This window comes from Heterocephalus glaber, unplaced genomic scaffold (assembly GCF_053883595.1).
Source record: "Heterocephalus glaber isolate CG9 unplaced genomic scaffold, H.glaber_assembly_v1.0 deba00001072, whole genome shotgun sequence".
In the NCBI taxonomy this organism is placed as follows: domain Eukaryota; kingdom Metazoa; phylum Chordata; class Mammalia; order Rodentia; family Bathyergidae; genus Heterocephalus; species Heterocephalus glaber.
In genome coordinates this window covers 1,610,392-1,636,585 of record NW_028258189.1, presented here as the reverse complement: position 1 = coordinate 1,636,585, position 26,194 = coordinate 1,610,392, and the positions used below count along the sequence as shown (strand labels likewise).

The window sequence follows — 26,194 nt, the reverse complement described above, 5'->3', positions numbered from 1 at the left end:
CCCCCCGAGCCCCATCGCTACTGACCAGGGGGCTGGGTCTTTGTCCAGAGGTATTGACAGAAAAACCTTGAGCCTCGCTGAAAAGGACCCTATGTTACTGTCCTGACCATGCCCACCACTCTCAAAATCGATGGGGTTGCCTCATGGATACATTACACTCACGTCCACCCCGCAGATCCACACGCCATTTTAAAAGACTTCATCCCATCATGGCAGGTGTCCAAAGACCGAGACAACCCACTCAAACTCAAATTGCGTCATCGTCGGTCATAATTATAGTAACTGTACTTTTAACACCGGTGATGGGAGGGCAAAATCCACATGCTCCTCTAAACCTAACCTGGATTATCACTAGTACACCCATGGATGACATTGTTAACAGTTCATCTAAAGTGGCTCCGCCACTAACCTGCTGGCCTACCCTAGACTTTGATTTGTGCCTACTGGCAGCAGAGACTTGGGATATCGGGAATTGGGAAATCGGACATGGGGGAAAGCCTAAATGTAAACCAAACGTCAACCAATGTGATAAGAGCCTGGTTCCCTCCACCCGAACCGTAATCCTACCCCAAATCCCTGGGTGCAGTCACCTCACTCAGAGAGATGTTTTATGAAGTACCCCTTTCTATGCTTGCCCAGGAGAGGGATGTTCGCGAACTCAAACAAAAAAATTGTGGGGGAGCTGATGATTTCTATTGTGCAGCATGGGGATGCAAGTCCACAGGTACTGTCCCATGGAGTCCTCCTGTCAAAGATGGTCTAATCTCGCTAAAAAGAGTCCCTGGGCCCAACGGCCTTCAAATGAGCCATGGTAAAAGTAACTTCATGGTCCTTAGCGGCCCATGCACAGGATTCCTCTGTAACCCAGTTAGACTTTCGTTTACCAACCAAGGCAAAAGATATACCAGATGGGAATCGGGCTGAACATGGAGACTCCACCTATATCAGGATGGTCATGACAATGGGCTATTATTCACTGTTAGACTAAAAATAGAACCATATGTTGCAGGGCCTCCCCAACCAGTTGGGCCAAATTCTGCACTAATCCCACGGACCCCCCCCCCCCCCGCCCACGCACGCTCCTCCTAGGCCTGCCAAGCCCCCTCAGCTCCCAATACAGGCTGTCACCAGGACTGGGAGGGTCAACCAAGATCAAAAGGCAAGAAAAGCTGACCAAGGCCAGGACCCCCTATGGGGGCTAATAGTTCACACCTTCAAGGCCCTAAACCCCTCTAGGCCTGACCTCGCTCAGTCCTGCTGGTTATGTTATGATGTCAAACCCCCTTACTATGAAGGAGTAGCTTACCTAGACAATTTCACTGAGTCAGATAGTCCAACCCAATGTAGATGGCAACAAAAGGGGACAGCCAGGCTAACCCTACAATCAGTGACTGGACAGGGAACTTGTGTTGGCAGTGTTCCGACCACTCAACAACACCTTTGCAACTGAACCTATCAGTCTAGTCTAGAAAAATACCTTGTACTCCCTTCTGGTATATGGTGGGCTTGCTCCACTGGGCTCACCCCTTGTGCACATAAAAAGGTACTCAACCAGACTGGGGACTTTTGTGTACTAGTACAATTGGTTCCTAGGCTATTATACCATTCAGAAGAAGATATTTTTAGTCACTTGATTAGGGCCCCAGCTAGGGTCAAACGAGAACCTGTAACGGCCATCACTTTGACAGTTCTCCTAGGTTTAGGATTAGCTGGGGCAGGAACAGGGGTCTCATCATTAGTGTTACAAAACAAACATTACAGTGATTTGAGAGCGGCCATAGATGTAGACATCGAGAGGCTAGAAAGCTCCATCTCTGACCTACAGGAATCACTAACCTCCCTGACAGTAATAGTTCTCCAGAACTGACAGGGCCTAGATTTAATCTTTCTACAGCAAGGAGGGCTCTATGCTGCCTTAGGTGAAGAATGTTGTTTCTATGTAGACCACTCAGGAGTGGTCAAAGAATCTATGGCAAAGGTTAGAGAAGGTCTCGCTAAATGAAAACGAGAATGAGAACAGAATCAAGGTTGGTTCAAGTCCTGGTTCAATTGTTCTCCCTGGTTGACCACTCTAATCTCTACCCTGTTGGGACTACTACTCATCTTATTACTTCTGTTGACATTTGGACCTTACATACTTAACAGGCTGGTATCCTTCATCAGAGAACGCATTAGCACAGTACAGCTAATGGTACTCAGGTCCCAGTACCAACCAGTTTCTGAAGACCTAATAGAAATAACCCCCAGAGGCCCATGATTGGTCCTCCATAGCTTCATGAGAAGGAGGGAATGTGAGACCTAACTCCATTTTAAAGTTTGACTCCATCTTAAATATAAGACAGGAAAGTGGCCTTGACATAAATTTCACTTCACTGAAGTCAACTATTCCCCTAGTCTCCTTTGTGCCCATAAACTAATGATAAAATGTCCTTGCTGTGAGACAACAGATAAAAAAACGACACAGCTCCTAACTCAATCCTCTGTCTGCTCAGAAAACAGATGCTCCCAGGCCCATTATCTATAGAACATTCTGTCAATGTGCTGATTGTTCCTTTTTTATAAAATCTACATGTAGCCACCCCTCAACCCGCCACCCATACACCCCATACTTGCTAAATATCAACTAATCATGTAACTGCTAAATGGAAAATCCCCAAACCTTGCTGTAGCCACAATAAAAACCCTGCTGATTTAAAATTCGGGGCTCTCAATCCTGATCCGCTGCTCCAGTGACAGTTGTGAGTTCCTGCTCGAGCTTGAATAAACGACCCTCGTGTGTTTGCATCGGAATCAGCTCCTTGGTGGTCTTTGGGGACTTCACAATCTGGGCACAACACCAGCATGCCCCTGTTCCTGCCTGGAGAGTAACCTAATACTCACTCACCTCCTACCTCCTAGTGACATTACTGGCTCCTCCGTTCCCTAGTCACTACCCCACTCAACCCCACCTCAGCCCCTACAAACCCCACCCCGGTCTCTATAAAAGACTCTCCCTGCCCTGGCCATATTACTTTTGTCTCTCCTTTGTTCAGAGACAGCCCGGCAGATCTGTTCTAATAAAGCCTTGTTGTTGCCTGGTCTTGTCTTGGTTTTCAGCCCTTTTTCCTGACAGAAATCCAAAAAGTAAGTTGGAAGACACCTAAAGATATCAAGCTTAGTGTTTCTCAAGGTAGCATTTTGTGTAAGATGTGGCAATGAAGACCTGCAATCATAGCAGTTGGGAGACTGAGCCAGGAGGATTGCCACAAGTTCAAAGCCAGTCTGAACTACATGGTAAAACCCTGTCTCAAAAATTGTGTGCACATGGCCCAGGGATTTACCTCAGTGGTGCCACTGTCTGCCTTGTAAGTGCAAGGTCCCAAGTTCAATCCCCAGTACCAAAAAAAGAAAAGAAAATTGTGTGTGCAGATTTGATTATCATAATTACTGGCAAGGGCTACTGGAATTTTAGGAGGCACAAGCCAGGGTTTCTAGATGTCCTTAATGCTATGGACATTCAGATGTATCGGGAGCAATGCTACATAATTTTAGAGTAAAATCATTCGGTTACCCTAGTTCTCCTGCCTACAGCCCAGCTATGGAATTCAGAGACATAACTCCATTTTGGCCTCCCGTCTCACCTGAGACCTTAATGATCCCATGATGCTGTGATTTTCCCGGACAAGATTATACCAGTTTAGGACATCCTGAGAGGAACAAAATCCTCATCTACTCAGTTCCTCATTGTTCTTGGATTGTTAGGTCTTGTTTACACAGGATGTACTGAACTCTCTGCAAGTCATTTGTTACATTTGTTTCTCCCAATGTATTGAATGAAAGGTGCAGTAAACCGGGGTCTTTGTCTTTACTGCCCAGAGCAGCACTGATCAGACCTAGAGCAGCAGTGATCAGACCCAAAGCTCAGCTTCTTTTCAGTTTCATTTGTCTACCCTTCCTGTAATTTGCCATGTTCTGCCATGGCCCGCAGGAGACTAGGACTTACTGCAGAGGTTCTGGTAACGTCCCCTTTCCCTGTTCCCTACACACATGGATTAAAATCCTGTCAGGATTTAGAACTGTAACTGTTTTATACTTTAAAAAGTACTTTTGGGTGTCCAGGCATTTAACTCAGTGGTTCTGCTGCGTAAGGTTCTGAGTTTGATCCCTGGTACCAAAAGAAAATGTATTCTTGGGGCTGGGGATTTAGCTCAGTGGTTCTGTCACCTGCCTTGCAAGTGCAAGGACTCGAGTTCAATCCCTGGCACCTAAAAAAAAAAGTACTCTTTACTGGTTTCAGTATACTAGGTGTTTTTTTTTTTTTTCGGTAATGTTGTTAGTGTATAAGGAAAGGAAAATTTATGAAGTTTACACAATTTTGGAAAATAATGCAGATTTTTTAAATTGTTACTTGTTTTTGGTTTTTTTGAGACAGGATCTCACAATTTAGTTCAAGCTGATCTTGAACTCACTTGAACTCACTTGTTCCCCAAGTTGGGTTCAAACTCAGGGGAATCCTCATGCTTCAGCCTCCCAAATGCCCCATTTTTTTGTATGGTACCAGCAGTCAAACTCGGGACCTTGAGCTTTTGAGGCAGGCACAGGAACCACTTAGCTAAATCCCTGGCCCTATGTATATTGTTAATAGAAGGGTCAAGTTCCTGGCAGTGTGGTACTGCCAATCATTTAAATATTAAAATGCATATTTTATTATAAATAACTTTACTATTTCTTTGTCTTAGAGCTTTGGTGGAAATTGCATATCAGTAGATTTAATTTGTATTACCTATGGATTTATTTTTAGAATGGTAAAAGTTATGAAATGTTAGTTATTTTAAAAATTACCTAATCTACTAAACACATTTAACAGGTAGTAAAGGAACTTCAGGGAAAAACAAGTTGAATTCCTATTTGCTACCCTGTTTGACTATTTCAAATACAAAAAAAAATTGACAATGTTTCAGAATTGAATTATTTGAATTGTATCAAGTGTGATGGGAAGAAATATAATTCTCAACCTGTTAGATAACAGACGTATTGAATTCGTGTCTCTTGAATATTGAAGAATGAATTTGGAGGACAAAAGATAATTGAGAATAGAGGTTTATTGAGAGAAGGCTCCTGAGAGATAGAAAGGGTCCTGAAAGTGGGTTGTCGAAGTGGCTATTTTTCTAAGAATGGTTTATACAGCAAAATCACAGCATGTATACATGAGTCAAACTACAGACAACCAATAGGATTACAAGTGTAATCACATAGTTAATATTTATCTAATGTAGTGAAGTGAGTTATGTAGCAAGGGCATATGGCTAGCATCAACTTTTTAAATTTTTGTAAAATTTTGTTTTATTGTTTAGGCTGGCCTCAAACTTATAGTGATCCTCCTGCCTCAGCCTCCTACGTGCTGGAATTATAGGCATGTGTCACCATCCCTGGATAACTTTTTCTTTTCTTTTCTTTTTTTGGTACTGGGGATTGAACTTGGGTCCTTGTGCTTGCACAGCAGGCAGCAAAACCACTGAGCTAAATCCCTGGCCCACTTTATTTTTTATTTTAAGCAAGAAGATTATTTACACAAGACATTTGACTTTAAGGGAACATTATCCAAGATTCTTTTTTCAAAAAATAATTTACTCCCCTTAAGACAGATGGGCCCACATATAACAGCTTTGTACAAACAAGTTATAAATTGTCCTTGATTAGGCGAGGTGTGATGGTGCACATCTGTAGTTCCAATACTGATGTGACTGAGGTAGGAGGATCATTGTGAGTTGAAGCCAGCCTGGACTACCTAGTGAGTTCAAGTCCTGGCCAACTACACAGCAAAACCATGTCTCAAGAATCAGTCATCAGTTTAAACATGGATAAAGGAAAAACATTAAAATTCTCCAACCAAACAATGTATCCCAGGATTTTTATGTTGTTTTCTTTTCTGTTAAGACAGAGCAAGGGCTGGGGATGTAGCACAGGAGCATAGTGCCTTCCTGGCAGGCGCATGAGGCCTTGAATTCAATTCTCAGTACAAAAAACAAAAAACACCCCAAAAATCAGTGAAAGCAAAATAACTTACTGGAATGTAAAGATAAGAGCTGAATGAACATGCCACTAGTAGAGAAAAGGGATTATTTCAGAGAACCAGTATATCCCCATCCCATCTCCATTTGATGTCAATCGAAACATACTATTGGCTATTTAGTTTTAAAAATACAATATGCTTGTGCACATACACCAGGTGTTTATGTACAATAAAGGAAGGAGGATGGAGTAAATGAAAGAATAGAGTAGTAGTCAAGATATGGTGGAACCAAATTGCAGCTTTCTGAGAATATATTCTCAGACTGGAGTAAAGTTGTTGTAAGTTCCCTTTTTAGGAGATACCTTCTGCCTGCTGCTAGAACATGTCAATTACATTTTCTTCCTCCACTTGCAATTTGCAGGTGTGTCTGTTTCACACCTATCTGTCAAACAAATTGGAATTTGATCTGTTTCATCCACAAACCCTGTCATTCACAATAGGCTTTCATTAGTTTACTGAGTGGAATATGTCTCTTAATCTTAAACTGCACCACCTAACCTTCAAATTAATATGGTTGTTGTTCTCAGTCTTGACTTCTCCCTTGGGCTTTTCTTCAGTCTTAACACGTGCCCAAGCCTCCTTAGCTGTTGTTTCGCAAGAGATACCAGGTCCCCATGAACAAGCACATAAGCAGCACCAGGACCAGCAGCAGAAACTAACTTTAACTTATCTGTAACTTCTAACATTGAAAGGGGAGGGGAAGCGAAGGGAGGATGGGTGCAGATGTTCTGGTCACCCACTGATGCCTGTCTGGACATTCTGGTGCAAAAGAGTATTATCTCAAATAGCAGTTTATCTCTTTGGGAGGCTCCCAGGCCTGCTATGTACTTCCATCTTTAGGCCTAGTTTCTTTCAGATATACCTCCAGCCACAATCTTGATGTGTTTGCATTTTCTGCACTGACTCGTTGGAAGGCCCAACCCCTGTCTTGACTGCCTATTAATTTCTATCTACCTTAGCTGTATGTAATAGGAGTGGAAGGTCTTTTGGAGAAAGACAAAAAATTGACTTTAATCCCTACTTTGGCTAGAGGCAACTAAAGGGATGCTTTGCACACCCATGTGGGGTGGTGCTGTGTGTGTGGGTTACCAGGGATTGAACTCAGGACCTTGCTCTTGCAAGGAGAGAGATGGCACCACTGAGCTAAATCTCAGGGTCTATGCTGCTGCTTTCTAATACTAGTGATACAGTCAATATATTTTCTCCCACCTAAGGAAATTGTAGCACTGAAACTGATGTGGGCCACCAAAGGAGATTCCTCACTCTACTGTGTGTCAGGTAAAAGAGCTGAAAACCAAGACCAGACCAGGCCACAACAAGCCTTTATTGCAGGGACAACCTGCTGGGCTGTCTCTGAACAAAGGAGAGACAAAAGCAGTATGGTGGGAATGGGGAATGGCTCTTTTTTTTTTTTTCCTACATATTCTCTAATTTTAGGGTTCCTACAGTTTATTTATTGTATGAATTCTCTGGTGTTTAGTAGGAGCTGAGCTTCAACTGAAATTCTTCCCACATTCCTTACAAGAGTAAGGTTTTTCTCCAGTATGAATTCTTTGATGATCATGCAGGTTGGTTCTCTTATGGAATGCATGCCCATATTCATTACATTCATAGGGTTTCTCTCTAGTGTGAGTTCTGTCATGCTGAATAAGGGATGAACTCTGACTGAAAGCTTTTCCACAGTCAATACATTCATAGGGTTTCTCTCTCATGTTGGGTAAGTGATGAGCGTTGACTGAAGGCCTCTCCACATTCATTACATTCATAGAGCTTCTTGTCTGTATGAATTCTGTGATGCTCTATGAACATTGTACCCCTTTTGAAAGCCTTTCCACATACATTACATTGATAGGGTTTCTCTCCAGGATGAGAAATAGATTGTTGATTAAAGGCCTGCTCACAATCATAAGGATTCTCTCCAGTATGAATCCTCTGATTGTCAGTAAAGCCTGTGATGTGACTGAAGTCTTCCCCACAGTCATTACAAAGGTAGGATTTTACTTCAGTGTACTTTCTTCTTGAGAAAGAGAAGAGCTATGCTTAAAATTTATGCTGTAGTTATTGCTTTGGTAAGGTTTTTCTCTCTTATGAATCGTCATGTGTTTATAAATGGATGGGAGCTGGGGTGGGGTTGCATGTTGGGAGGTAAAAGGTTGTCCTTTGGTGGGAGAAGCCATCTTGGGGTAGCTTTAGGTGGGGAACAGGGCATTATAGGAAGAAAAAGGCAACTATTATATATAGCAGCCACCCTAAATCGGAGGGAAATCTATCACTATGGAAGCCCATTGCCTCCATTTCCCACCTACTACTGATGCCTGGGGGGTCACTCCAAAGACTACACTGACAACCCCAGCTCCGTCAGCACACTAATCTCAGCCATAAACAGCACTGATTCTCTTATGTGATTGATCATTCACAATCTCATGGTTTGTGGGTTTTGGAGAGGAAGAGCAGCACTGTTAGCACCAAATACTAGCTCACTGGGAACAGTGAGGTGACTAGTTAGCAGGGATGGGGTGAGGTCACCTAAAATATGCATCACCAGTGTCATTCACACCATAGTTGTTTCATTGTATCCTCACTGCATGAGTTGGAGACCTCACCCACTTCCAGGGGAGGAACATCAGTAACCAGAAGGGCCTTGGGTACTTAGGAAGCCCCGGCAGCCTAAACCACCCTAGTCGGCAGCCAGGGAGCTTGCAAGTGCTGCTTTCCCTTGACCTCGCAGTCTTTCTGCCCACCTTCCTGTTTCGCCTCGCCAGCTGACAATTCAAGAGATGGTGTACCTTTCTATGAAATGGACTCTACGCCCGACACCTTTACTAAGTGGAATTAAAACCCTCTCATCTTCAGGGATTTATTTCACTGGTTCATAATCTGGTGAAGCTGCCCAGGAACCAGAGCGAGTAAGTAGAAATTTTAGAAAACTTCCGATTTCCAGAACCAAAAGGGAAGAAGAGAGTGCCTGGGGGAGAGGGGAAAGAGGAGAAAGAGAGCTGAGGAGGGATGCCTAAAATCTTTTTTATTTTTTGATACTGGGGATCAGACTTGGGACCTTGAGCTTGCAAGGCAGGCAGCAGCACCACTGAGCTAAATCCCTGGGCCTGGATCTTTTGATGGGGTAAAGGCTAAAGACAGTTAACTCTCGCTACTTTGGGAGAATTCAAAGATTATTGGTAGTGGCTCAAACAGCAAAGTTCTCCCAATTCCTCGCTTTTGGGACGGGATTCCCAAAGATCTCGCAAGATTATGATTTAGGCACGAGAATTTTCAAGGCAAAAGTAAGGGGTACTTTAAACTGGTGGTGGCGTGGGCTGAAGAAGTAGACGCTTTTGTTGCGTGTTGACGTAGTTTGGGAGTAGGTGTATTATGGGTGTCCCTACTCTAAACGTGTAGTTCTTTCTGAGAAGTCCGGTATCCAGGCTTTTTAACACCTACAGTGAGACACCAGGAGTTTTCCGTTTTTTTCAGGGATGAGTCATGTGACGGTGGGAAATACGCTGGGCGGTGTAGACAAGCAGGTAAAACGAAATAAGCCTAATTCTCTCTTCAAAGATTCCCTTCCCTGGTTTAATTTGGCTTGTGGCACACTGCTTACTGAGCCTGTTCTCTATTTGCTATCATGGGTTGATGGGTCTTTGTGGGAATAGGGAAAGACACTGGATTAAGCCATAAGGAGATGGTGTTGGTAATAAGGTGCTGTAGCAATAAACTCAAGACTGTCGGGCCTGGCCTGAGGTATGTTGGTCTGTGCATATTGGCGGCCCTATTATAAAGTAGCGCTATCCCGTGGAAACGCTCAGGTGCGGGCGCTGACTGATTTGTCCTTTTTGTCTTAAGGTTTTGGGGGGGGTTTTCCGTTTTGTCTTAAGGGGTTTGGCTTTCGTGATCTTTTCTGATTTAGTTCAATTCTGCGTCTTTGGTGTGTAAGGGGAAGGTGGACAATATGGAAGGAAGTACGAAGTACTGCCTTCATTGTGGGACAGGCAGGGTAAAGGCGGTTGTGTGCTCTGACTATGCTGGAGGGCATGCCCTATGGTAGTGGGGCTTGATCTACGGGACTATTAAGCGAGTGAATGTAAAAGATAAATGGGGTTTCTGTTTGTGTTCCTCCATGGTATCCCTGAGGTCGTATTTCCGGAGTGGAAAGCTTTGTGACGCACAAGAACCAGAAAGGAATGGTGGCGGGGGAAAGGGGAAAAAACAGCCGCCGCGAAGTCTTCTATTCACTGCTGTCTGGAAATCAAGGAGGTTGGGCGCCAGCTGGGAGACACTGCTTTCGTACAGTCATTTGGGAAAATGAATGGCTAGTTAGATTAGGGCAGTTTCATTTCTTTAACGTAATTCAATTAAGGGTCGATGGCACATCCCTGAAATCCCAGCGCTGAGGAGGCAGAGGCAGGAGGATCACCCTGAGTTTGGGCCAGTCTGAACTACATAGTGAATTCAAGGCCACCCACAGCTACATGGAAAGATTCTGTCTCAAAAAAAAAAAAAAAAGAAGAAGAAGAAGAAGTTTAATACAGATAGTTTGGTTCACTTTTTGCCTGTGGAGGAAGGTTAGGACCCCTCTCTTTTTAAGTGGAACATTTTAATATTTGAGGTGTTGGCGGCCAGGGAAACAAGGCTTGTTTTTAGAAGTGGTATTACGAAGTTTTCCATTGCAAGAAGTCTGACGCTCCTGCAGTTTTACTTTAGGAGGAGCTTGTCAGTTATTCAGACCACTTAACTGAGTCATTTATCCGGTTTTCTATGTTCCACCTGACACCGATCCGTTTTAACCTTGTGTATAATTTGAGAGATTTGCTAGTGTGAATGTATGAGCTTTATTTATTTTTTTTTTCTGTTTATGAGACGGCTTGCCTTTTACCAAGACCTAATTTGTTAAATACGGCAGGCATAGAAATAGAAAATAGGGCTGAAGCAGGGGAATCTCTGGGAACACTAATTTATTTTTTTCTGAGTTAGATTTTAACCCCTGATAAACATACTTAGGGTCACTAAAACTTAGGTAATGAGCAAGTATGGTGTGGAAATTTATTGAGCAAACTTGTTAATAATTAAGAAATATGTGCATACAGATGACTTTTGGCTTTTGGGGAGAAAAAAATTTTGTGGTACAGGGGATTGAACTCAGGGCCTTTGGTTGGGAGGCAGGTGCAGTGCCACTGAGCTAAATCCCTGGCCCTGGTTATGTTGGTTTTAAACTCAGTTTTAGCCAAGGATGGCCTCAAACTCCAGGACATCCTCCTGCCTCAGCCTCCCCAGAGCTGAGAATAGAGATGTGAACCACTATGCTCTGCTACTGCCTAGGAATTTATCTGAATTAAATATACTGTGGACCAAAAAGAAATACAGTTTGCTCTGTTTTTAAAATTTAAAATAATATCAAGAGGGAAACTGACATTGAATATTATTCAAATATAGTTGTCAAATTTTGTTACTTTAGGAACATTTTAATGTGGTGATTGTACTTTTATAATGGAAAAGAGTAAATTTACTTTGTAAGATGGACTCTTCACTAAATTCTTACTATTTATGTCCTGCCTTTTGCCATTGCTATGCTTTGTAAATTGAAACCATTCATAAAACTTTGAAGGCAAACAAGGCCCTTAGCAAACATGGTGATGCTATTTGATTTTTACCTTCGTGTTAATGTACCAATGTTGAGTCTTTAATGCCTCTTTTCCAGTTTGCTGGTTTAGACCTGAACTTTTCTGATATTCAGAGTGGGGCAGCAAGTACACCAAGCAGTAAGTTAAGATTTTTTCTAGTACAGAATGCTTTTATCAGTGGTAACTCAATATCATTACATTTAATTTTAATTTTTTACTATGAGGTAGTTTGCTATATGTAGATGATATAAAGCAATTAAATATTAAAGATAATGTAATGCACATTATTTTTAGAGTATCTGTACACAAGCATGGAAGGCAATGAAGATGTGTCCATCCTCTGTTAAACTGTGTTAAATGTATTAAGAGAAACTGTATATGGTGAAGGGGGTGAAAGGAGCACAGGGAATGGGGGAAAAAATAAGAACCAAGATACATCATGCACAGGAACAAGCACTGAGTGATAAATGCAAATGTACTGTATACCTAAAATGTACCAATAAAAGAATTTAAGCAAAAGAAAAAAAAAGAGAGAGAACTTGTAGATTTGTATGCCATAGTTACTGCTAGCCATTTTCCAACAAGAACCTGAAGCTTAATGGTAACACCAAGCTGTTTCTGGTGATTTCTTTGAACAAGTTAGGCCATATGTGGTGGATGACACCTGTAATCCCAGCAGTTGAGAGGCTGAGGCTAGAGAATCACTGCATGTTCAAGGCTAGCCTGGACAGTATAGTGAGTTTATGGCTAACCTAACTACCTACCAAGACTCAAAAAAAAAAATATTAAAGACTGGCCGGGGTTTTAGCTCAGTGGATCTCACACCTGCTTTGCAAGCTCAAGGTCCCCAGTTCCATCCCTGGTACAAAACAAAACAAAACAAAAAAAAAGAAAGAAAGAAAAGAAAAGACTTTGAAAACAGTGGGATTTGGGGGATTTAATATTTGGGAGTGAGAGTAGGTTAGTGATTATATAAATATAATAGTGGATTTAATTAAGTACATTGGATTTTTAAGTATATGAGATTGAAAAGTTTGTGCTTTTGTGTTAGTAGGTTTTTTCCACTTTATTGATTCCTTAATGATAGACAGGCTGTAGACTTAATTTTAAAAGCTCAAAAACAAAACACTGTATTATTTCAAATTTATTTTTTTCAGACTTTTAATATATTTTTATTGTATGGTACTCGTTTTATCATAGAAAAAGCAACTTGACATTTTGATAAACTGAGAGATATAATATATAGACTTTCAATTTTTACATTCTCTTAGAAGGACGTTATAAACCTCCTCATTTAAGAAACAGAGAGGCATCCAAAGGTATGACTGTGACATTTTGCAGATGTAATTTTTATTTTCCTTTCCCTTTTTGGGGGGGGTGGGCGTGTTGGGGTTTTTTTGAGATAGGCTTTCAATATATTTCAGGGGGGCCTTGCACTCATTATGTAGTCCAGGATGGTGTCAGTTCTGCCTCACCCTCCTAAGAACAGGGAGTAATAGTTGTGCACCACCACACTTGGGTACTATGTTGTATATGTACAGGACTTACCAGATATTTATGTAGAAAAGAGACATTAAGAAGCCAATTTAACCTAATTATTTGTAAAACATTGTGGGTGGCAGTGCTTGTAATTTTAGCTACTCAGGAGGCTGAGGCAGGAGAATGGAAAGATGAAACAGTCTGAACAATTTAGCAAAATTTTGAAAAGGGGCTGTGGATGTAGCTCAATCCATGGTCTGTTCAATTCCTGGTACTGGAAGAAAAGAAAAACCCCCTATCTTTAGACTAACTCAAGGGTTGTTTTGTGAGGCAGGCGCTGGAACCACTGAGCCAAATCCCTGGCCCTAGCCTAACTCAAGAATTTGCCAAAGTCTTACTAAAATTGAGCAGGCTCCTGTTTTTATACATCATTCTTCTTAATAAATGAATGGATGGAAACTTATTTGTAGAACAGAGGTGTGGTATTGATTCTGAACTTTTCTTTTTGAGACAGAGTCTCACTATGGTAGTAGCTGGCCTGTGAATTCACTGTGTGATACAAGCTGGCCTCTATTTAACTTCAGCAGTCCTCTTGCCTTAGCCTCCCAAGTGCTAGGAATATAGGGATGCACCACTACACCTGGTTTGAACATTATTCTTTTGGAATTTTTTGGTGTGTTTGTTTGTTTTGTTTTTTCCAGTACCAGGGCTCAAACTTAGGACCTTGTGCTTGCAATGCAGGTGTGGTGCCACTGAGCTAAATCCCTAGCACCTGAACATTATTCTTATATGATAGGATTATCTTGCTTAAATAAAGAGAGTATTGAAGGTTTTTAAGTTGACCTTTGTTCCCACAAGGAACAGATAAAGGCTATGTCATTAAACAGCTTTATATCTGGGAAGGTAAAAATTGTATGAAGTCTTTTCAGTTTCTAATTTTGGCCTTTTGGCTGAAGGGCTCTACCATAAGGAAAGTTCAGGATGGAGTTGCAGTAAAGACAAGGATGTGTATAGCAGTTTTAGGTCTTGTGATTCAAGACAAAAGTCCAGTTACTTCAGTGATCATGGAAGTGGATCAAAGGGAAAGTAGTTGTAATTTGTGTGTGTATATATATTAGTAACTTAGGAATCTTTCTTTGTACAGGATGAAACACAGGGTGGGTGTGCTAGACAAATGCTCTTACCACTGAGTGTTACTGCAGTTTAGGAATTTTAATTTGATACATTTTACACATTTTTGATTTAATTAAAGTGCTGCTTTTCCTTAACAGGTGATACATTAATAAATTTAAGCAAAATATTGGTATAATTGTTTTAACTGTGAGAAGTCCTTCCTGAAATTAGGTAAATTATGTACAATATAATTAAAGCAGACATAATGAGAAAAAATATATGAAAGAATAATGAAATTATTTTTTACTTGAGATGTTCATGACTTAGAGTTTTTAAACTTTATTTTCTTTTTTTGGTTATTTTGGTTGAGTCAGGATCTTATTGTGTGCTTTGGACTGGGCCAGGCTGGTCTCAGAGTTGAGGCAATCCTGGTTCATCCTACCAAGAGCTGGGATTACAGCCCTAAACCACCATGCCTAATGTAAACTTTATTTTTAATTGCATAGTGTGGCAACTTGATTTTTTTAACTGAATAACTATATTTAGTTTTGTATTATTTTTGGTTTTTGTTTTGTTTTTTGCTCTTTTGGTTTGTTTGGTTTTTAAGGATAGGGTCTTTATAGTGCATGGCGGCCACCAATTCATTACCTTCTTCCCTCAGCACTTCCCCTTGAGTGTTAGGATTATAGGTATGCACCACCATACCAAACTGTTCACTTTATCAAACCTGACTAAAAGTAAATCTTAAGTCTTCCAATAAGGAAATTTTCCTTTGTTTCTAAAGGACTTTTATGTTATTCTTGCTTTTCTACTACTAGTTTTTTTAAATGAAGGCTTAAGTTTATACCTAAGCAGTGGTTGAATAGAGAGCATTATTACACAGAAGGCATTTGAATTGTATTGAATTACTGAAGGGACACGTGTTTGCAACTACTAGCAAGTGCTTATGCTGTTCAGATTTGACGATCTTGGATGGAGTGATTATGGTGGTGTTGGCAGTCGTGTCAGAACTGGGTTTGGCACATTTAAACATAGTGGACATTGTTGGTGTGACAGATCAGATGAAGATGATTGGTCAAAACCACTTCCTCCAAGTGAACGCTTAGAACAATAAATTTTTAAAATGTATATTCACTGTTGTGAAACTTACTACTTAGTATAACATGCATATAATATTGATCTAATTTCAGTGAACTTTTCTCAGAAGGAAATACTGGGGTTAACTTTGAGAAATACGATGATATACCAGTAGAGGCAACTGGCAATAACCGTCCTCCACATATTGAAAATGTAAGATTTTTTGGTTTGACTTTTGAAAACATTGTGTTTGTTTTTTCATTTGTTATTTTAAAAAAAATGTCACACATAAAGAACCAAGGTTTGTTTTTAAATGTAGTTAGGGTCAGGAATTCTGTTCTTTAAAAAATACTCTAATACTCCAAATTGTAGACACTTAACTTGGAGCATTTCTGGTTTTACTTCTTCTTGATTGATCTGTTACTTTTTTTTTCTGACAGTTTAGCAGTGTCGAGATGGGAGAAATTATCATGAGAAACATTAAACTTACTTGTTAGTTCTACTCCAGTGCAAAAAAACGCAGTTCCTATTATCAAAGAAAAAAGGGACTTAATGGCTTGTGCTCAAACAGATATGCATACTTGATAAAGAATAAAAGTATATCTACTGGGGTTGCTCTAAAGTATGTTCTGTAAGGAGGCCTGAGTCCTCTATTTATATATAGTTTTTTTGGTTTGGGTTTTTGGGTTTTTTTGGCACCAGAGATCGAACTCAGGTCCCTGTGCTTGTGGAGCAGGCAGGAAAACCACTGAGCTAAAGCCCCAGCCTGTGAGTCCTCTATTTAGCATGAGTTTGAGATATGGCTAGAGATTAGTGGGGGTATGTTTTTTATATTTTTAGAGTCCTTGGGGTGAAACTAGTATGCTTATCAGAACATCTTTGAGTAACCTATAGCAAATTGTCAGCCTGATAGTGCTGCAACAAAGAAAACTGAATACAATGTAGAGGAAGTTAGTAATAAAAATAAGTAACATAGGGAAAAGCCTGTAAGCCAAAACTGGGCAAGAAAAGGTACCTCCTACTTGTATTTTTTAGAGCTTAGGGGTTGGGGCAGGGATAGAATTCTTTTTTTTTCTTTTTCTTTTTTTTGATACTGGGGATGGAACTCAGGACCTTGCACTTGTGAGGCAGGTGCCAGAACCACTGAGCTAAATCCCTGGCCACTAGAATTCTTAATATAAGAATTTGGCACAAAGGAAATAGAAGTGGAGGATTTTTTTGTTGCATGTTTGTGAGTATTTACATTATAGATATATGAAATTTTAAAAATATATTTGTAAGAAATCGAATAGCATTTTTTAATGCCTTCTGAATTAACTATTTTCAGGCTTTAGATCAAACCAGACACCTGTTTATTTAAGAAGTTGTGTTTAAGTACAGCCTTGTATTTGTCCATCTGTGGCTGGAGAAGCAGATGAAGATGGGTGAAGAGTGGCCTGCAAGATCTGATTTTGTTAGGCTTTTGGGATTTGTTTTGTTTATTTTTATTAAATAGGATCTTGCTATATGTCTCAGGCAGGCCTAAAAATTCACCGTCTTTCTGCTTCCCAAGTGTTGAGGTTACAGATATGTACCACTCTCTGTAGGAACTATTAGGCTTTTTAAAGAAAGTATTGATTGTTATTTCATATTCCAACAATATATAGTAACTACAAGTTAAAAGTTGAAATAGATACTGATAACACATTTCAGAGAAAATGATATTTTTGTACAAATAAGCTTCATTGATGCCAGTACTACAGTATTTAGAAATGGGTCACAGGCAGAGGCAAGAGAATTTAGTGCAAACCCAGTCTAGGAAACTTAGTGAGATCTTGTCTCAGAATAAAAATAAAAAGGTGATGGAGCTCAGTGGGAAGGTCTTGCATTCAGTCCATAGAACTACTTCCTTCCCAAAGAAAAGAAAACATCACAGTAGACACTTTTATGTTAATTATGTAAATATACTGTATTGCCCAGAAAAACAGGCAGAGAGTAAGAAACATTCTCCAGAAAAAAGGCATATAGGATATTTTACCACCTCTTAATATTCAGATTTAAGCCAGGTGTTACCATACCTGGTAATACATGGACCCCAGAAGCTGGACCAGGAGGAATGCACCAAGATCAAGGCCAGCCTGAACTGTATAATGAGATCCTGTCTCACCGCGCCCCACCTTCAAATAATAAGCCACCTTTTTTTAACAGGATCTGGAAAAACTGCAGCATTTCTTGTGCCAATCCTGAGTCAAATATATACAGATGGTCCAGGAGAGGCTTTAAAGGCTGCAAAGGTAAAAGATTTCTTTACGCAGAAATAATTTTTTTTTTGAGAAAAAGTTGTACACATAGTTATTGACCTTTCTAAGCCATGATAATCTTTTTGTTATTGTTTGCGTCTGTTTCTCTAATGAAAGCTAGTTTGGCTTGATAAAATTTGTAAGTTGTAAAGGAAATTTTTGCTGTGATTAATTTCCTAAAAAGCTAAAGTTTTAGATCTTCAGAGTTTGAAATTATACTTAATTTTCTTAGGAAAGTGGAAGGTATGGGTGGTGCAGACAGTACCCAATCTCCTTGGTGTTAGCCCCAACCAGAGAGTTGGCAGTGCACATCTACAAGGAAGCCAGAAAAGTAACTATACATTGTAGTGGTTTTGGCTTCTTTATTGATCATAGTACTGTTTCAATCACTAATACATTTCTTGCTTACAGTTTTCATACCGATCTAGAGTTTGTCCTTGTGTAGTTTATGGTGGTGCTGATATTGGCCAGCGGATTCGAAACTTAGAACATGGTTGCCACTTACTAGTTGCCACTCCAGGACGTCTGGAGGATATGATGAAAAGAGGAAAAATTGGATTAGACTTCTGCAAGTATGTTGGTTGAATTTCTATTCTTTTCTCTGTCTCTCTCTCCTTCTGTCCTTCTTTCCCTAAGACAGGATCTTACTGTAGTTCAGGATGACCTTGAACTCCTTTTGTATCCCCAGCTGGCCTGAAATTCGTGATCCTCTGGAGTGCTAGGATTTTAGGCATGCACCACCCACCTGGCTGTTAACATAATTTTAGTCTATTTCTCAGCAGTCACAGTGGTCTACCCACTCACCATCCAGCGTCAACTACTTTATTTTTTTGGTACTGGGGACCGGACTCAGGACCTTGTGTTTGCGAGGCAGGAAGCGGAACCACTGAGCTAAATCCCTGGCCCCTCAACTATTTTTTATTAACAGATACTTAATGTTGGATGAAGCTGGCAGGATGTTGGATATGGGGTTTGAACCTTGTGGGGAGCGGTGGCAGCCAAAAAAGCTCCATTTTAAGTTTACCCTCCGTTGTAAATAGTTAGATTATGTTATGGGGAACCGTGTCCTTGCCAACTCCGATGCTTACCTTCAGAGGTTGCCTTAGAAACAAGATAAATGTTTTGTAACCTCAAAAAACAAAGTAGCCCTTGAGGGCTGGGAGTGTCTAGAAAACTAGCAAACAAGGAAGCAGGTGTTTTGGCTAAAGGTCATGGTTAATGACCTAACTCACTGAGGGTATAAAAGAGAGGTGAAAATAAACTTGCTTGCTCGGTCTTGAGAGCCCTCCCAACTCTGTCTCTTCTCTTGATTTTTCTCGGTCCTCTTTTCCCCCATTCAGGAACTGTTTGGTGAAGGCTCGTCCGTCACAGGTGGCGCCCGAACAGGGACCTGAATACGGGGGATACCAGAGTGAAGGACGCGCTCGGTAAGTGACAGGCGGCGATAATACTCGGGAGGGTATGGGGCAAGGCAGTAGCAGGGCGCTGTTCGCTCAAACGCTTAAAAATGTTACAGGCCCGAGGTGCGCGCGTCGGACATCAACAGCTCTGTGTCTTTTTAGAGTTTGTTGAAAAGGTCTGCCCCTGGTTCCCCAAGGAGGGAACTGTTAGTTTAGAGTTATGGAATAAGGTAGGAAATTGTGAGCTCGGACAAGTAAGTACAGAGCGGCGATATAAAATATGGGGACTAATAGTAGTCAGATGCTCTTTGCTCAGATATTAAAAAGGATGCTTCGGTCTCGTGGAGCTAAGGTTGGGCAACAGCAGTTGTGTCATTTTTTGGAATTTGTAGAGAGAGTTTGTCCATGGTTTGCCGAGGAGGGATCAATTAATTTCGAACTTTGGCTAAAAGTAGGAAAACAATTGCAAGACTATTATGATCAGGAAAGGCCTTCCAAATTTTTCGTTGATGTGTTTAGCCTTTGGGGTCTTATCAAGGAGAGCTTGGACCCGCGTCAGGGGACTTCAGTGGGTAACTCACAAGGAGATGCGGCTGCCTCTAGTCCCCAAGGAGATGCGGCTGCCTCTAGTCCGGAGGACATTTCGTGCATAGATATGAAAGATAAAAAGGATAAATCTGAAAATACACATCCCTCAAATCCTTTAGATACGTTATGGTTTAATTGGAAATGGAAACAAAAGGAACAAGCACTGCAAAAAGGATATTATAATTCAATTTGGCCAAATATATTTGAATGCACTCTAATTTTATAAATTGTCTTATATATTTGTCTGTTGTTTGTCTGTTTGTATAGTTGAGCTCAATTTTTTTTTCTCTTTTCCTTTTCACCTTTTGAAAAAATTTTTTTAAAAGATATTCACCTATTATTAAATTGGCTTACAGATAAATGTTATTAAATTAAAGGCATGCCCTCCTTCCCAGGTTGCTAACTGATCAAAGTGCCGAGATTTATTTTATAAAAGTAATGTGTATTGTCACCTACGTGCAATAATCAAATTGCAATAAGCAGTTGTAAAATAAGATATATATATTCTTATTCTTTGTCAAAATAAATAGAGACTGTGGGTACTCCCTTTGGTGAATAAAGAAGTGGCCACCCAGAAAACAATTATTCTGGTCTTAAGTCACTAAAGGGACCCCCCCCAGTAATTTTTATAATCTTATGGGAGACACAGCACAACAAATATTGCCTCAATATGTTATTATAAATTGATTACATTGGTTATCATTGAAGTTTAAATTCTAAATATGTTATACATTGATTACATTGGTTATGATTGAAGTTTAAGTTCTAAATATGTTATACATTGATTACATTGGTTATGATTGAAGTTTAATTTATAAATATGTTATAAATTGATTACATTGGTTATCATTGAAGTTTAAATTCTAAATATGTTACAAATTGATTACATTGGTTATCATTGATGTTTAAGCGCTAAATATGTGATTGCAAAATGTTTACATTGGTTACGTTCTGAATATGTTATTGTAATATGTCCACATTGTTCGCCTTCAAAAGCTTAATTTCTGTGTCATAAAAAAGAGAGTGTTATTAGAAGGATGGTTTTGGTACCAAACCACAGTGAAGAACATAAGGTTTTATGTAACTGTGATATTTATTACTGCTCTTTTTCTGGTGTACAAAATGTATTCATGCGCTCTAATTGTATGGCTCTTCTAACATTGTTTATGGTAATAACCTTTTGATTCAGGTATTTGCCCTTCTCTTATGCTCCAGCCACCTATGAAAATAGGCACACTTGTATGCTGATATATTTTCCTTAGATGACTTCCTATAAAAAGCTACTCAGGGATTCAACCACAAGAACAACTATATCATTGGCAATAATAACAGTTTAACTATATTTTTACTCCAAAATGCTTATATCCAGGTAAAATTATAATAGTTGAGTTCACTACTCCTCTTACAATGCTAATGTTATTGATCTTCTCTTCTGGGTGTTCAACAACCAGAGTTTAGAGACCAAAACTGAAGAGGTATTTGGGCTAAAAAGGCAGCCAATATTTTGGCCCTGGCCCTCCAAGATCAACAACAATAGCAAAAAGATCCAGGTCATGAGGGAACCATCTCCAAAATCCTGCATTTTTGGTGAGTCACCCAACCTCTTGAGCAGGGAGGTTGCTGAACACCAAAACAATAAAGATCCAACAAAAAGTGTGCCAAAGGAATGTCACCTGGAGAAAGAAAAAAAAATCTCCCATGCTTTCGCAGGAAGCAACATGGTCAAGCAAGGCCTTGACATATCCTGATGGCTGACACTGACAGAGGAGCTAAGAGGCTCTGTACATGGTTCCAAGACAGTGCCTGAGGAGACTCAATTGAAATTGTTAGATAGCAAGAGATTGACTTAATTTAATATAGGTCTCACTGTAACTTGGTCTTGAACACCCAGTAGAAAAGTATAGCTAAAGACAATGGTTATTTGAGTTCAAAAGTTTTAAGTTTTTAAGCCCAATGTTTAAAAACAAATTGTTAGATTTTTTAAATCCTTTTACAGCCCCAATTAAGAAAAATTATGCTTATTATAGACAGCTAAGCCAGTCAAAGTATAGATCCTCACACTACATAGGGACAAGCCATTGTTGGGTGTGCTTGCTTTTCATAAAACCCCTTCACATAAAACAAAAAGAAAGGGAGATATGTTGGGAGCAATGCTACTTAATTCTAGGGAAAAATCATTTGGTTAGCCTAGTTCTCCTGCCTACAGCCCAGCTACAGAATAACTCCAGTTTGGCCTCCGGTCACAACTGAGACTTCAGTGATCCAGTGATGCTGTGATTCTCCAGGACAAAAAACATCCTGGGAAAACAAACATCTGCTCAGTTCCTCGTTGTTCTTGGACTGTTAATTTCTTGTTTGCCGGAGATGTACTGAACTCTCTACCAGCCTTCTGTTACACCTTGTTTATCCCAATGTAAATTACTAAACTCTCTGCAAGTCATTTGTTATCATGGGAACGATAGGTACTACTCTCTGTGAGGCCTGGCAAAGGGGTGTCTCTCCCCTGAATGCTACCCACTTGGGCCTTTAGTCCACTGAGGTCAGAGTTGCTAGCCATTATATTTGTGATTAAAAACTTCCCTCCCCAACCTCAATATTTTAAATGATTCCTCTTACACAGTTTGGTTGACTCAAAGACTAAGGAGCTATGGTCTGCTCTATCTTAGAGCCTTTATGAAAATGGAACTCGTCAATTTAATATAACGTGATAATTGTACATTGTCAAATTGTGTAAAATTCAGGTATCAAAATGTTTTAATAATTCATAGGTGGATTTCTGTTTACGTTTCTTCTTTGCGCGATATTTGGCCAGTGTGTTCGATCCATGTTCTCAACAATGGCTGTTCAATTACATCGTCAAAAATTGAGCACCCTTAAGTAAGAGGCCGGTTAGTCAATGACGAGTTTGAGACCAGGAAAAATCTCTTACCAACCTAAGGCAGGGAAATTTCTCTTCCCTATGACAGGTAAGGTGGGATTTTGTCCTGAGATCTCACCTAAGACAGGTACGGTCATCTAATAAATAAAACGGGGAGATGTGGGGAGCGGTGGCAGCCAAAAAAGCTCCATTTTAAGTTTACTCTCCGTTGTAAATAGTTAGATTATGTTATGGGGAACTGTGTCCTTGCCAACTCTGATGCTTACCTTCAGAGGTTGCCTTAGAAACAAGATAAATGTTTTGTAACCTTAAAAAACAAAGTAGCCCCTGAGGGCAGGGAATGTTCAAAAAACTATTAAACAAGGAAACAGGTGTTTTTTGTATAAAGGTCATGATTAATGACCTAACTCACTGAGGGTATAAAAGAGAGGTGTAAATAAACTTGCTTGCTCGGTCTTGAGAGCCCTCCTGACTCTGTCTCTTCTCTTGATTTTTCTCAGTCCTCCTTTCCCCCATTCAGGAACTGTTCTACTGGTGACGGCTGGTCTGTCACAGAACCTCAGATATGGCATATAGTTGAAAAATGTACTGTGCCACCAAAGGGTGTTCGTCACACTATGATGTTTAGTGCTACTTTTCCTAAGGAAATACAGGATGGTTTTTTGTGAGCATTTGTGGCTGCAGATAATTTGTATATTAAAAATAGATTGTTTAGAAATTTTCTTTTTTTGTTTTTTCCAAATGCTCGTGATTTCTTGGATGAATACATCTTTCTGGCTGTAGGCAGAGTAGGCTTTACTTCTGAGAACATCACACAGAAAGTGTTTGGGTGGAAGAGTTAGAGAAACGGTCATTTCTACTTGATCTCTTAGGTGCACCAGGTAAAATTATGAGTGATACTGTGTGCAATGTATAGGAGAATCTCTTTGTGTTTTTGTGGCCCCATACCTCCTAGCCTATGTCCCCTTTCTAAACAAAATGCAAGAATTAAATCAGTTAATGGTTAGAATAGCTAATGATGCCAAGTCACTATAAATGAGATCTTAATTTTTCAGGAAAGGATTCACTGACTTTAGTGTTTGTGGAGATCAAAACCACTGTGCAGATTCTCTGCAGGATTTCTTACACCACAAAGGCTATGCTTGTATCAGTATTCATGGAGACCAATCACAAAAGATCAAGAGGAAGCACTTCAGCAGTTCTGCTCAGGGAAAACCCCAATTCTAGTGGCCACAGCTGTGTGTATATTTTGTTTTTTACTTAATCATATTTGAATATTGCTTTCTATTAATGAATATTATTCTTCAGGTAGCAGCAAGAGGTCTATAGACTTTTCAAATGTGAAACATGCTATCAACTTTAATTTGCCAAGTGACATTGAAGAATATGTGCGTCACATTGGCTGTACGAGACATGTAGGAAACCTTGGTAAAGTGTTCTGTTTGTGTGTGTGTGTGTGTGTGTGTGTGTGTGTGTGTATGAGAGAGAGAGAGAGACAGAAACGTGTATAGTAAAGGATTTGACAGAATTTTAAGATTTTTTTTTGAGGAATAACAATATCAGATTAATAAACCAATTAGGCCAGGTGTGATGGTGCACAGCTATAATCCCAGCACTTGGGAGGCTGAGCCAGGATGATGACTGCAAGTTCGAGGCCAGCCTGGGTTACATAGTGAGTTCAAGGCCAGTCTGAACGACATAGCAACATCCTGTCTCAAAAAAACCCAAAAAAACGCCCAAAAAACAAAAAAAACATTGTTAGCTTATTCAGAAAAAAAAGTTTTTGTTCTCGACTCTTCAATTACGGTATTTTGCAAATGTAAAGTGTCATTTTAGTGGTCTACTTAACATAGATAGGTGGGAAAGTGAAAATACTGGGCTGGCTACTTTACAGAAATTAGCTTTTAGGTACTTTTTAAAAAATTGTTTAGATCTTGCCACCTCATTCTTTAAGGAAAGAAATCCAAAGATTATTAGGGATTTATTGGATCTCCTTATTGAAGCTAAACAAGAAGTGCCAGCTTTGTTGGAAAATACGGCTTTTGAACACCATTACAAGTGTAGCAGTCGTGGATGTTCTGAGAGGTGTATGGTTACTATTACGTGTTTAGGGCAAGAAATAAAATTCAGAGTTAACAGATTTTTTTCAACTACCTAAACACTTTGGACAAGGGAAAATTCTAGAATACGTTAGCACTTGTTTGCTTATTTAGGCTTTTGGAAAAGCCATTAAGAGTATTTCGACCACAATGGGAATTAAATTGTAAAATAGGTTGAGAATTGGGAAGTTTACTTGGCTGTTAGCATTTGTATTTGAATTTTTATACTCAACATAGTCATATAATATTTTTCTTTAAAATAGATTCATTGGGAGATTTGGTGCCAGAGACTCTCAATAAAGGAGTAGTTCCAGCAGGTCTTGTTTTAGTAGTTATCGTGCAAGCAGTAGCCACAGTGGTGGAGAGGTGGTCACAGCAATAACAGGGGATTTGGTGGAGGTAATAATAATATTTCCTTTGTAAAGTCCCCTCCTTCTTGGTCATCTTTATCAAAGCATAATTTATTAGGGAATTCTAATTTCTGAAGAGCACAAAGTACAACAGTAGATATCTCCTTGTTTATATTGAGTAATTGAGAAAAGGAAAGATACTAACAGTGAGTGGCTTAATTTCTCTTTTTAAATCTTTTGATAGGTGGCTATGGAGGATTCTACAATAGTGATGGATATGGTGGAAATTATAACTCCTAGGGGGTTGACTGGTGGGGCAACTGAATCTCCCTTACTACAGTCATCTTTTCATACAAGCCAAAATGGAAACCACATGTAACTTACCCAGACTATAATATGTAGCTTCAAGAACTTGCAGTACATTACCAGCTGTGATTCTTCTGAAAATTTCAAGAGAGCTCAAAGTCACAAGAAGAAATCAACAAAACAACTACATCCCTATTCAGAAGTTGAAGACTTAGTTGCTGTGATATGGATTAGCTTAGTCCTACCAAAAACTTAATTTGTAATTCTGTGGACTGAGGATTACTTGTTTGTTAATATACTGTGACTTTAACAGCTTATTTTGATGTCCTGTTAGCTCAGTAATACTCAAAATATCAATTGTTTGGACAAAATAAATATACTGAACTTGGGCTACAATTATACCTTGGCACACAGGTGTGATTCTATTTAGCAGGGATAATTAATTCATCAATAAATATAAGGAAAAAATAGTGCAGTAGCCTATGTTAGGAGTTTGGTACTTGTAGACTCTGGTGGGGAGAAGGACATCTTAAAATTATTTTCTAATATAGCAGACTACTAAGGTTCTGATTTGCTCACTCTATCCTGGATAGGCACTTCGAACTTTAAACTATAAGAGCCATTCCAATCATGAAGTGTGATGTTGTGAACTCAGCTGTAATATTTTTTGAAAGAACTCTTTAAAGTTAATGCAGGTAAATACAGCAATTCCCTGTTTAATATTTAGGCTGTTTACTAATTTTAAGTTAGGCATCTGTGGGCATACTATTTATAGGAAAAGTTTAAAGACCTGATAAAGTGTTGGGGAGGGTGTATTTAATTAGATTCTTTAATGCCTGCCATAAATCAATTTGAAATGCTAGAATGGCTATCCATAGGAATGACCAATCCTTTTATAGGCCTTACTAGATTCTGGTCTTCACTGGATGCAGTGTTGATGTTTTTTGGACAAGAGAGT

The 26,194-nt window shown here is 39.7% G+C and overlaps 1 long non-coding RNA gene across 2 annotated transcripts; it reads left to right on the top strand.

Annotated features, from left to right (window-relative positions):
• Window positions 1-1,133: 1,133 nt before the first annotated feature.
• On the top strand, window positions 1,134-25,635 carry LOC147828443 (uncharacterized). Of its 2 annotated transcripts, XR_015450787.1 has the most exons (6): window positions 1,134-11,805; window positions 15,450-15,549; window positions 17,524-17,609; window positions 18,027-18,187; window positions 18,956-19,042; window positions 25,175-25,635. It is a non-coding gene; the product is annotated as an uncharacterized LOC147828443 (long non-coding RNA). The 2 variants fall into 2 exon arrangements; XR_015450786.1 differs by having other exon boundaries at window positions 18,956-25,635.
• Window positions 25,636-26,194: the final 559 nt, after the last annotated feature.